At 41.2% G+C, this 12,034-nt stretch overlaps 1 protein-coding gene and 1 long non-coding RNA gene across 2 annotated transcripts in view; one reads left to right on the forward strand and one right to left on the reverse strand.

Annotated features, from left to right (window-relative positions):
• The window catches only part of TMEFF2 (transmembrane protein with EGF like and two follistatin like domains 2), a 299,411-nt gene that overhangs the window by 31,235 nt on the left and 256,142 nt on the right, over positions 1-12,034 (reverse strand). The window lies entirely within an intron of this gene.
• The window catches only part of LOC109301860, a 14,609-nt gene continuing 8,648 nt past the window's right edge, over positions 6,074-12,034 (forward strand). Inside the window, exons 1-2 of the long non-coding RNA XR_002098650.1 lie at positions 6,074-6,086; positions 7,531-7,533. This is a non-coding gene — a long non-coding RNA (uncharacterized LOC109301860). The remainder of the gene's footprint in view (positions 6,087-7,530; positions 7,534-12,034) is intronic.

The following is a 12,034-nucleotide window of genomic DNA, read 5'->3' on the forward strand; positions in this document are numbered from 1 at the left end:
TACAGGCCAATCAGCTTGACCTCAATCCCTAGTAAGATTCTCGAGAAAATTATCAAGGCAACCCTTCTGGATAAGCTGGGTGAAGGCAACAAACATCCTGAGGGATGGCCAGCATGGGTTTGTCATGGGTAGGTATTGCTTGACCAATCTCATCTCCTTCTATGACCAGGTGATGTTTCACCTGGACAAGGGAGAAGAGATTGATGTCATATATCTGGACTTTAAAAAAGCCTTTGATCTGGTATCCTATGACCTCCTCATGAAAAAATTGGCCAACTGCGGCCTCGGCTACACCACAGTCTGATGGCCGGGAAATTGGCTCCATGGTTGGACCCAGAGACTAGTGGTTGATGGCAGTGAATCATTATGGTGCTCTGTGACCAGTGGTGTCCCCGAAGGCTCTGTCCTTGGACCGGTTCTCTTTATTTATCAATGATGTGGACTTTGGTGTCAGAAGCGCACTGGCTAAGTTCGCCGATGACACTAAACTTTGGGGCACAGTGACCACACCTGAGGTCAGGCTAGTGCTCCAGGCTGATTTGGATAAACTTAGTAAGTGGGTGGACACAAACCTGATGATGTTCAATACCGATACATGTAAGGTACTTCACCTCAGGAAAAAAACCCCACAGCATACTTATAGGCTCGGCAGTGCTATGCTTGCTAGCACCACTGCTGAAAGAGACTTGGGGATCATGACTGACCACAAGATGAACGTGAGCCACCAATACGATGTTGCAGCTGGCAAAGCAAACAAAAGTCTGGATAGCATCTATAGATGCTTCTCAAGTAAATCTTAGGATGTCATCCTCCTGTTGTACTCGGCCTTGGTGAGGCTGCAGCTGGAGTACTGCATCCAATTCTGGGCTCCGCAATTCAAGAAGGATGTTGAGAAGCTTGAGAGAGTCCAGAGGAGAGCCATGTACATGCTCAGAGGGCAAGAGAATAAGCCTTATGAAGAGAGGCTGAGAGCCATGGGACTCTTCAGTCTGGAAAAGTGCAGGCTCAGGGTGGACCTGGTGGCTGCTTATAAGTACATAAGGGGTGTACATCAGGATCTGGAAGAACATCTGTTCACCAGACTGCCCCAAGGAAAAACAAGGACCAACAGTCATAAACTCCTACAAGACTGGACATAAGAAAATTTTTTTTTACTGTCTGAGCCCTCAAGACCTGGAATTTCTTTACTGTCCATGCCCCATAGACTCCCTCCAGAAGTGGTGCAGGCACTTACTCTGGACTCATTAAAGAAACGCTTGGATGCTTACCTTGCTGGGATCCTTTGACACTAGCTGGGGCAGGGGGCTGGATTTGATGATCTTCCAGGTCCCTTCCAGCCCTAATGTCTATGAAATTTATGAAATCTATGAAAGGACTTGCATTTTCTGAGTATGGTCTCTAAATTTTATGCAACCATGATCATGCATATTTAGCATTAGGCATGTTTAGGAATTAACTAGCATCTAGGAAAAGCATCTGTGTCAGATCCAAGACCAGGTTTTCACAGTGCATTTCTTTCCTATCACTGCCATCCAAGGAGAATTCTGTGGGTCTGTAACACGTGCTAATAGTGCTGTTATAGTGTCCATATATTTAACTAGACAAGGCATCATTGTCTAGTTGGAATGAGTGATCAAACTGTAAATTTTACTTCTAGGTGCTGATCCCACTTTTATAGGTAGGCCTTTACAAAGATTTAATGGGATATAGGGCTACATTTTCCCTCCTTTAAAATGGAAAGGCATGGTACAGAAAGGAAAGGAAAGGAACGAACAAGAACAGCCATAAAATGGGAGAAAGGGATGAGAGAAAGAATGGGAGACACAACAATAAGCTCTTGAGGCTGATAGCAAAACAGTTTTGCTTTCTCTAGCCTAAGGAAGGAATTTACAGCAACTTGTAAATGACTGAAACAAGGTACCCCAAATACAGGAAGTTTGGGTACACCATTTGGTGAAGTAGTGCACAATATCTACCCTCCAAAAGCTTTCAAAGGCTCTTTTCTGCCTAGCAGAATAATGTACGTATTACTTCAGTCAGTGTTGATAAGGGACGTAACAACACTGCAATGAGCAGCCTTAGCTTCCTGGCAACATGTAAGGTATGGGTAGTTCCAATCAGAGGAAGTTGTGGGGCATAGCTGCTGCATTATTATTCCTACTTTGCTAACTACCTTTTACCATGACACAAACTTATTTTAATGACAAGACTGTCTACAGGATGCTGGTCTTAAGCTATCACTGGTTAGGTATCTGTGAAAGGGCTCCTAGTGATGACACGTTTTGGGATATGAGATATCATGATGAATGGTTATAACCTCTCTTGGGGAAAAATATGGCCAAAATGGGTTCACAAGGGAATTACTCCAAAAGATTCCTTTGTGAACTTTCTTTTAGTCAGCCATGTATCTAATTCTAAAACAAAGGTGTTAGTAGAGGGTGCAGCTGGTCTGGTGCTAAATATGGTTGTGTTTCTTTTAAATTCAAGGTTCAAGCACTTTTAGCAACATCCGTATCTTCTCATTGCTAATATCCATCATTTATATTTGGAAATTCACGTATCGGTGATAATACTATGTAGTCTAACAATCTTTGTTAGACTCCCTGAATGAAGAAGCACAGAACAGTATAGGGCTATGTGAAGCTTCGGTTACTGATTCGATTCGGCGAAGATTCGGGCTGATTCGGCGGCTGAGTCTCCAAATCCGAATCAAATCAAGAGACCCTTTAATGTAGCCGAATAGAATTGGAACCCTCCAGATTGATTCAGAGAGATTCGACAATTCGGACATAGATATAGCTTTAAATGTTTTTTCTACATGCTTCAAGGTACCAGGTGACTCTTGAATGCTGAGATGGTGGGGCAGATGGGGTGTCCCATGGGAGTGCAAGGGAGCACTTCCGGGACCACTGCAGACTGCACGGGGGACCCCCCCTCCCCCGCCACCCAGCTTGGCAACTGGTGCCTCCTGGGTCTGCGGGGGCACCCGGAGTCCCTCTGTGGTTGATTGCTGAGCTGGGGAGGGGGGGCATGGGTCCCCCACGTGCTTGGTGGTGGACCCGGAAGTGGACTGGACGTACTATGGCCGGATCGCTGATTCTCTGAATCAGCATCGAATTTTCAGATTTGGATTCAGCTGAATTGAATCAGGACAGTGATCCAAATCAACAAATTGAATCACTGTCCCCTGAATTGGACTGAATCTGAATCAAATATGGCCCGCTTCACACTCCCCTACAGAACAGCCTTCTGAATCTCAGGGCTAGGGACAGACATTATGCATAAACCAGTTTAAGTGATTAGAAACTGGTTTAAACCTGTAATAGAACAGATGTTCAGTGCACATAAACCAGTTTATCCCAGATGCTTTGCAGCCCTGGGTAAGACTGTCTGCTCCAGAGCAGGGGTGGTGTCACGCCTCTACTCCCTAGATGGCAGCAGAGATGGCAGGTATAGCAGGGTCCTCCTGGCTTCCCCTTCTCCCTCTGTCCCTCAACCCCACTGCACGGACTGTAGCCAGCATGCGGTATACTAGCTAATGCTGGGAGGTGTCTGTGTAAGGCAGACTGGACAAAGGCAGACAGGACAACGTCCACTTAGGGTTTTTTGGAACTAATCAACAGGTCATCTGGTAATGTTCCTCTGTTCCTTCCTTGGAAAAAGTTGTTTAAGAAGAGCTTGAACTAATGAGAGGGCTTTTTTTTACTTCATGGGGTGCTAAATGTTGTTTTATCAACTCCCTGCTGGCTCGCTTGCTGGTTGGGATCAGTGAGAGGTGGGGAACCCCCCACTAATCAGTGTGTTCTGCTGGGGCCAGGCCACACCCTGCCTCAGCTCAGCACTAGGGAAGGGAAGGGAGGGAGGGAGGCATGTGCCTGTATTTTCTCAGTCCAGAGAAAATGGGGATGTATGTGCTCTTGAAAATGGGTTCAGCCTAGATAGAGTAGACTAACCTGCAAAGATTGATTCAATTCAGGCTTTTTTAATGTTTGTCCCTACCTTTGGGGCAAGTAAGGGGCCTGCTTTGTGTCCTGGGTCACTGAAATACCACAAGGATCCCTAGTCCCCTCTGATTTGTTGGCAGGGTTATACTGTCAGGATCACAAGTGGGTCATATATGGCAACTCTCTTAAACAGAATAGGAGCAGACTTCATAGTGCTGAAAAAGAACTTAGTCTTCATTACCTCTAGCACACTACCCACCTAGCCTCTAATGCATGGCCAGATATATCCTGACCCAAAAGGAGCTGGTGAATCCTTAAACTGATACTGCCATGATGAAGAATGCTTAACTGGATAAAAAATGGAAGAGCTCAAGATTTATTAATGCTCCATGCAGTGCTTTATTTTTTAATCCAGATAGGAGGAGACCATGAAATTTAGAAATGCATTGTTTACTGTCCATCCTGTTGTTTGGAGTCTTCTCTAAAGCAGTTTTCTTTTTTATCTTATCAAGTATATAGCTACAGAATGGTAGAAAACCTCATTTTTAGTGTGATCTGCAGTTTAAGTTGGTCTGAAGACAAAACACTATCCTGAACATGATGAAAGCAGGGTTTAGACAACTTAACAAATTTTCCAACATTTTGTATCCCAACCACTAAACTTCTGCATGGGAAGAATATGTTTCTTTCCTCACAAAACTGATTATATGATTGATATTTACAAATGTTATAATTGTACAGGCTTAATCTAAGAATAATGTTCTACTAAAACAATCTTTCATTATGAATTGATGAGCTACAAAAAAAAATCACTGCAAGGTGTGGTTTTTAATTTTAATAATTTCTATTCTAAATTCTGATGCCGCCTTTACTGCTGTAATGTCACAGCATCTTCTGGCTTCTTCTCATTGCTTATATGCTTCTGTTCATATAAAGCAATGAGACTAACTACTCTACTATATGTCCCATTTAGTGTACATCATTCAGTGATAATTAGTGGAACAATACCCATAATGCAAAGCCAATTCCTATAGTAATAGGGTAGGCAATCTAATTATTTAGATGACTGACGAGATTAAAGAGATCTTCTGATGCCCAAGGCAAAACAGGTCACTAGGCTTCACATGAACAGAAATTAAAGTTTTTCCCCCCCTTGTGTAATTTTGGATTATTCAAAAAGTTAGTATTTTGGCATATAGTCTATACTAATCAGATTATAGTATCACTAGACTGTGGAGTTTATCTTTATCATCAATTTCATATCTACAGAGAGCAAATCTTACATTTAAAGTAGTACTTATTTTTTCTGGCATAATATATAATTATTCACAGAGTAATATTAAAGATAATGAGTTCAAAGTTAATCAAACTGCAGTAATATTAGGTTTGCTAGCTCATCTTCAAATATCAAACTCACTATACAATTGCATGTAAAGAACATTTTTAATCAAAATCATGGAGTTCATGCTATTTCTAATCTTTAGAGGTTTAGATAAAAGAGTAAGGTAGACGCCTTAAAGCCTAAGGACAAAAATTTGGTAGAATCAATAATTTCTTTCTTTGAACAAGTATAATTCCTAACACATTCTGGAAGTGTCTTGATTTTTTATTTTGAACAGAAACCCCTTCCCCCAATCCTGTCTTATTAGTATAAGAAGTTAGAAAACAGGTTTCTTTTGGAAAATGCCATTTTAGTTAAACTATTTAAAAAAGGCTCACTTTTTGATGGTATTTTCCATGAAATCTTGAAATTAAATGTTATTTTGAAATTTAAAAAAATGATTTGGAATTATGTGTAATGTTTCACTTTTATATAATCTTAAACTTATTTCACAACTTTAGTTGCAATAAAGTATAATATGAGATATCATCTTAGATCATATGACATAATGTGGCCAATAGTGCTGACATGTCATAATAAGATTTGACATCCACATTATGAGATATAATAGTAAAAATGTTTTATTTTATTTTTAAAAATATTGAGGGCAGATGCTATGAGTACAGATTGAAATATCTTCTTTTTAAAAGTATCTCCTATTAGTGTGTTAATGAAACAAACTGACACTTTCACATCTTCAACAAGAAAAGATAAGCACTGAAAGTACTATTTTGAGGAGCCGCTGTTTTCAGTATCTGTGTGTTATCCTGAAATAATTTTCCTAGAAATCATTTTTCACAAGCAGGAGACATTTGGTCTAAAGGCTAAAAGAAGATGAAGTGACAGCTTCAACAGGAGAGCTTGAGAGTGCCCCCCTCTAAACTACATCATAGTGCTGAGGTTACTGTTTTGGGATGTGAAAGATGTAGGTTTGAATCCCCCCTTAAGCAACGGAAAGAACTGAACTGGGATCTTCCACTGCCTGCATGACTTGTCTAATCACTAAGCTACTGTATAAAATAAGGCAGCAGGTCCTCAGTCTCCGGTGTTTTTTTCTTTTCTTTTTTTAAAGGGTGATCTCTGCTTTGTTTTTGAGAGAAATGACTGACTTGCATAAGGAGAGGGTTCAGGGCTGTGAATCCTCAGTAGAGGCAAGAAAATTCCTTGGAGCCTGCAGTTAAGTGCCTAATTCCAGGAGTGAAACAGAGTTAAAGAGCCTTCTCTCCAGCCTTTTCTATTGGCTAGCTTAAGCAGGTACCGGCTCAGCCTGCTTGCTGGATGCTATGAAATCCAGTTTTTAAGCCTCTAGCTTTCCCCAGGCATTATATAAGAGACTAATTCAGGGCTGTGGACTCCTCTACAGGGGCCCATAAGAGTCAGGTTCTGCAATACTCAGCGTTAGAGTGCCTAAGTTCCTTTATGCACCAGCCATTAATTTCTCCCATGCTTCAGTTTCTTATCTCTATGAGATACCTTCTCGCCTCATTGAAGCATGGTGAGCATAAAGAAATGAAAGATGGTGAGTGGCATGAATGTGGGCTGGGGGAGAGGGGGAGGCATGCACTGGGAGAGGCATAGAGAAAACAGTGATGTTTGGGGGATCTGTCCAGTATAATAATACTTGGTGCTGTGCACAGGGAAAATGCCTTACTGAAGCTCTCAGTCCTGCAAAGCTTGATAACTCTTACACTGTCCAGCTATAGATATTAGTAATGGTCATAAAATTGCAACTAAATGGAAGAGAAACAAAACCTCATTTAAATACTTATTTAAGAGAACCTAGCATTCTTCAACATCTTTGAGCAGTTCAATTGCTCTAGTAGAGAACTTCCAAATCAGCAGAATTGGAAGGTTATGCATCTTCCTCAGTTATCTCAGTTATAAATGAGAATTTATAAACACAGATAAGGCCTTGATATTTAAGGAATAATTGTATCTCTAAAGCAATCCCCTAAGTCACTGCTTTACAAGGAAATCATATTGAGTTGCACTTATTAATACGAGTATTCCTGATTTCATTGAGCTCACTTTATATAGGAATAGTTTCATATACCTCTTTTCATTATACTCAACAAAAATTAGATTTTCTCTGACCTGTGTGCAGGTTCACATAGCAAAGGAGAACAATGAGCTCCCTGTTGATTAAAAATGGGGGAAGCAAGGGCTGTGCCTGCCATGAGCTCCTAGGTGGCTATCAAACCAGAGTGGGTGGGATGAAACGGGACCAATCTGTAGCTCCACACCAAAGTTTTCTGATTCTAACTGTGAAATCTTTCCCAGAGCTCCTTTGGGGGCAGCAACTCCAAAGAGCGATGATCAGTGGTAAGCAACCCCCTCCTTTTTTTCTCCTCAGTTCCTCTTTTCTTGTGACACATTTTGTGTGTTAATTATTTTTACTTCCCCCAACTGGGAAAAAAAATTCAACTGCTTCCATATTTTAGACTCCTTATAAGAGGATACAAAGTACTGTCAGCACTCTTTATCTAAAAAATGGTACAATATGTTAGCATATAAGCTGTACAACAGAAGCTCAGGTAAATAATAAAGGAAAATGCCAATAACTAAGCCTATCTGTGCATCCCATTAACAGAATAAATTGGGGATATAATCAAAACAAATCACTGAAAATCATAGAAGTGGTTACTAAGGCTATTACCAGTGGGCATGTCTACATGTGCCCCTATGGCGTCATTGTTACTACACCATCATTTAGCACTTCCTTTTGGAAGTAATAAGTGACGGCCCAGTAACTTTCTGTACTGTGCCATGATGGTGGCGCACAGTTATTTTTAGCCACTATATTGCCGTAGCAATGTACTATACCAAGGGAGCGCATTGCAACAGTGACGTAGCTGCCATGTCACTGTTTGTGACTGCTGATGTGACGTCACTGTAAAGTGTTGCTACAGTGTTGCAGCATCATGTGTAGATGTGCCCAGTGACTACAGAGTATATACAGTACCATTAAAGAATAAATTAATGTGTGCTACAATAACAGATTGCTGGTTATTAAGATAACCTTGCTTCCACTGAAGAAGTCTTTCAGAGTGTTAAATTAGGGGGTTGTTATGCTTAGCACATATTAACTGCACTTAAAATGCAAGTATCTCAGCGTTTAAGCAGGATAACTCATGCTAAGTACCCGTATATCACAGTAAAGTTGTATCTTTTTGAGGTAGGTGTATCTCCCAATTGTATTAAGTAACATGGGATGCCTTAACATGGTACTGCTACATGAACATAATACAATTCAACTGCAGTCCCATGGCTGGGATGCGCAATCCACTGACTGCAGGTCCCAGACTCAGGACCACACAGGAGTATCCAACTGGATCTGGTGGGTCCCTGGGCTATGACTGAAAATTATTTGATTTTTCAGGCTCAGCCCTGGGATAGCACCATTGCTGGTTCAAGACTCCAGTGCAGTACTACAATCTATATTTAGCATCTTTACTCAAATACAAGACAAGAGTTTTTTCTCCTCAATCAACATTGGGAAAAAAAGCTTTGTCTTATATTGGTATACAAGGAAACCTCATTAAATATACTATCATTAAACTGCTGTAAAAAAACCATGTGCTTAGTAATGGTAAGCAACTATGAAGCTAATTAAATACAGACAACACTGAGCATGACTATAAAACATGTGGCCCATCTTGGGCAAACATACAGGATAGGAACCTACTTTTTTTTTTTTAAGGAAAATTTTTCATGTCCTAAGTCAAATCAGCCAAAGCAATTCCAAATCCATGTGAATCATTCAAGGACCATATGTGGCCCCCCACCAGCAAGTATCCTTCACCCCAGCCAGGGGCTTCAGATACTTCCAAATCCTTTGAGAGGCATCCTATATGCAGGTCCACACCCAGAGGCTTGGGGTTTGGATACCCCCAAGTTTCACTTGCCCTTAGCCATATGGCTGCAGGATCAAGCTAGGAAGGAATCTCCCATTTCTATAAAGTCAGCATGTAGCCGAGGTCCTCCCACTAGAAGCTGGCCAGCAGGAAACCAGCTATGAGGCTTTCTTAGGGAGTCCTGTCCACAAGCAGACAAGGGTGCACCCTCCACCATGCAAAGCGGTAAGGCAGCTCCCTGGTCAGGGTACTACCCCCTGTCACATTTGTGGTATTTCCCCTGCCCTAGGAAAACCACCCTTATGGGCATGGCATTTCCTCTATCAAATAAACCTTTGTTTTTTTTTTTGGTTTATTGCACCACTCCTGAAGCACTGCTATACCAGGCTGATGCATGGAGTGGATGGAGTAAGTTCCAGTTCCACCGCCCAACACCAAAAATCTGCTCAATACAGACTTCCTATGGAGGACATATTAGGGACAACCACCTGGGAAGCCTGTCTATGTGGTCACAGTGCTCCCACGGTGCCTGTTTGCAGGGGGTGGAACTACACCTTCCAGATCATGGTATCTCCCCTACCAGGTAAACCTATCATAAAGATAAGTTAATGCAACCTATCTGAATAAGGTATACTGTAGTGCCCATTGCATAGAGTACCCCTCAGAACTGGCTCTCTTTCAGTGTAGTGGTGAGCCACTACACTGAATATATTTTGACTTCCTCTTCACTCCCACAGGTGAGCTGCACCTTTCTTTTCCATTTCCAATTATTCCTTTTTCTTCACTAGCCTTAAATGTCTGGTAAACACCACCAAACAGGTCCCCAAACAGTTAACCTAGAATCCCTCTCAGCCTGTCTCATAAGATTAGTGTGGTCCTGCCCTTCATGAGGTGGAAGATCCACGAACTCATGATAAGAACACCCAATTCCAGTCATGTGTCAGGAGGATAATTAGCCCAAGGAGCCTTTGTTGTTAAATAATGAGCAGTGCTGAGCTGTGGGGTCACCATGGCTTGAAATGCTGTTGATTCTGCTGGGGCCCAGCCCAATGAACTATATGGTAAATCACAAGCCTTCTGGCTTGAATATCACGCATAGTTTGTTCTATACAGAAGTAGGTACAAGATTGCTGCTTAAACGCGTGTTTACAGAGTACCTATGCTAAAACTTGCAGCAGCTTCAAAAATGGTAAAACGCATGAATTCTGGAAGAACTAAGTTTATGTGTACTTATAATAATTTGTCTGTTTGCAAATTACTAAAGGAATATTTATTTTAAAGACAGTATTTTCAAATTTGCTCCTCACTTCTGTGTGTGCAGGGAGAGCAGGGTCTGACAGTAAAGGGGGGGGGGGTTGGGAGGGGAGGGAGGGAGTTGCTGCCAGAGAAAGAATTTGGGAGATGCGGAAGGGAAGTGGGCTACCTGACCCTCCCATTTTTATTTTACCTGAAGTAGCAGTGGGAGGGAGATAAAATCAAGGCAAACCTCTAATACTTAGTTTCTATACCTGGAAAATTATAACACATTTATAAATTTTCCATACATAGAATCTAATTATTGGGACTCATCTTATATTCAAGTAAATATGGTAGATTGTTTTCTGAGTTTTCTGAATAGTTGTACGTTGCTCCATAACAGTGGTTTTCAACCTTTTTTCATTTGTGGACCCCTAAAACATTTCAAATGAAGGTGCAGGCCCCTTTGGAAATTTTGAGTGTAGGTACAGACCCTTTTGTGTTGTTAGGTATAAATATTCACATTCTACTTACTGATCACAATCAACTTTCGTGGTCCCATTAGACAGCCTGTGGGCCCCCAGGGGTCCTCAGACCACATGCTGAAAACCACAGTTCTGTAATATAGGCATGGCATCTGTGAATAGCTTTAACTTAGGGTCTTGTTACACTACACACATTTAGAGCATAATAATTATTAATGTGTGACTGCTCAGAAAACTTTGTAAGTCATATTCATGCTTACTATAATCTAAACATAAAGTGCTAAGTATCACAGGTAGCATGCTCATAGTCTTTAAGAAGTATATGATAAAATCACTTATTTTTAAGTATACATTGCTTATTTAAACACAAATAAACTGAAACTACAGAAAATTGCAGGCCCTGGCTTGCCAATTTCCATGTCATCTTTGTTTCATACACAGTAATGCACAATGTTGATAATTAATAAAATAATAATTGATAGATAATGCCTATGACTAGGAAAGCCCATGTTTTTGGTGACGTTGGCAACCACTACTGTAAAACAGAAGTTCTCTTGCAGCGGCTACAAAATAGTTTTATAGACTTAATAAAAGATGGAAACTGAAAACCTATCGTCCCATATGCAACTAAAGTTATTTTGAAGTTTAAATTAATGGAGACAATGGAAAGGAAGAATTCACTCATGTAATAATATAACAGGGTAGTCAATTTGAGGCTAGCAACTTTGTCAAGAGAGTGTTCTTACTGGTATTAAAGGAGCAACTCCTTACACATCACATTTTCTGAGGATGTAAATCAAGAAAAGGGATTCTTTTCACCTTTCTTAACTGAGTATACCTCCTCTGCTCGGGCCTGTAGGCGAGCTGTTAGGAAGGCCAAGGCGGACATAGAGCTCGGACTAGCGTCCAAGATTGAGGATAACAAAAAGTCCTTTTTCAAATATATTGGGAGGATGAAGAAGGTGCTGGGTAATGTGGGACCCCTGCAGGATACGCTGGGCAATCTGGTGGTTGCGTCAGAGGAGAAAGCGGACCTCTTTAACCAATTCTTCACCTCCGTTTTCTTGTGCAGGGACCGGGACTTCCCTGCTGTGATAGAAGCCGGACTTGAGGGGATCGCCTTCAGACCTCAGG

Source organism: Gavialis gangeticus, unplaced genomic scaffold (genome assembly GCF_001723915.1).
Source record: "Gavialis gangeticus isolate Ggan-Ray unplaced genomic scaffold, GavGan_comp1, whole genome shotgun sequence".
NCBI lineage: Eukaryota > Metazoa > Chordata > Crocodylia > Gavialidae > Gavialis > Gavialis gangeticus.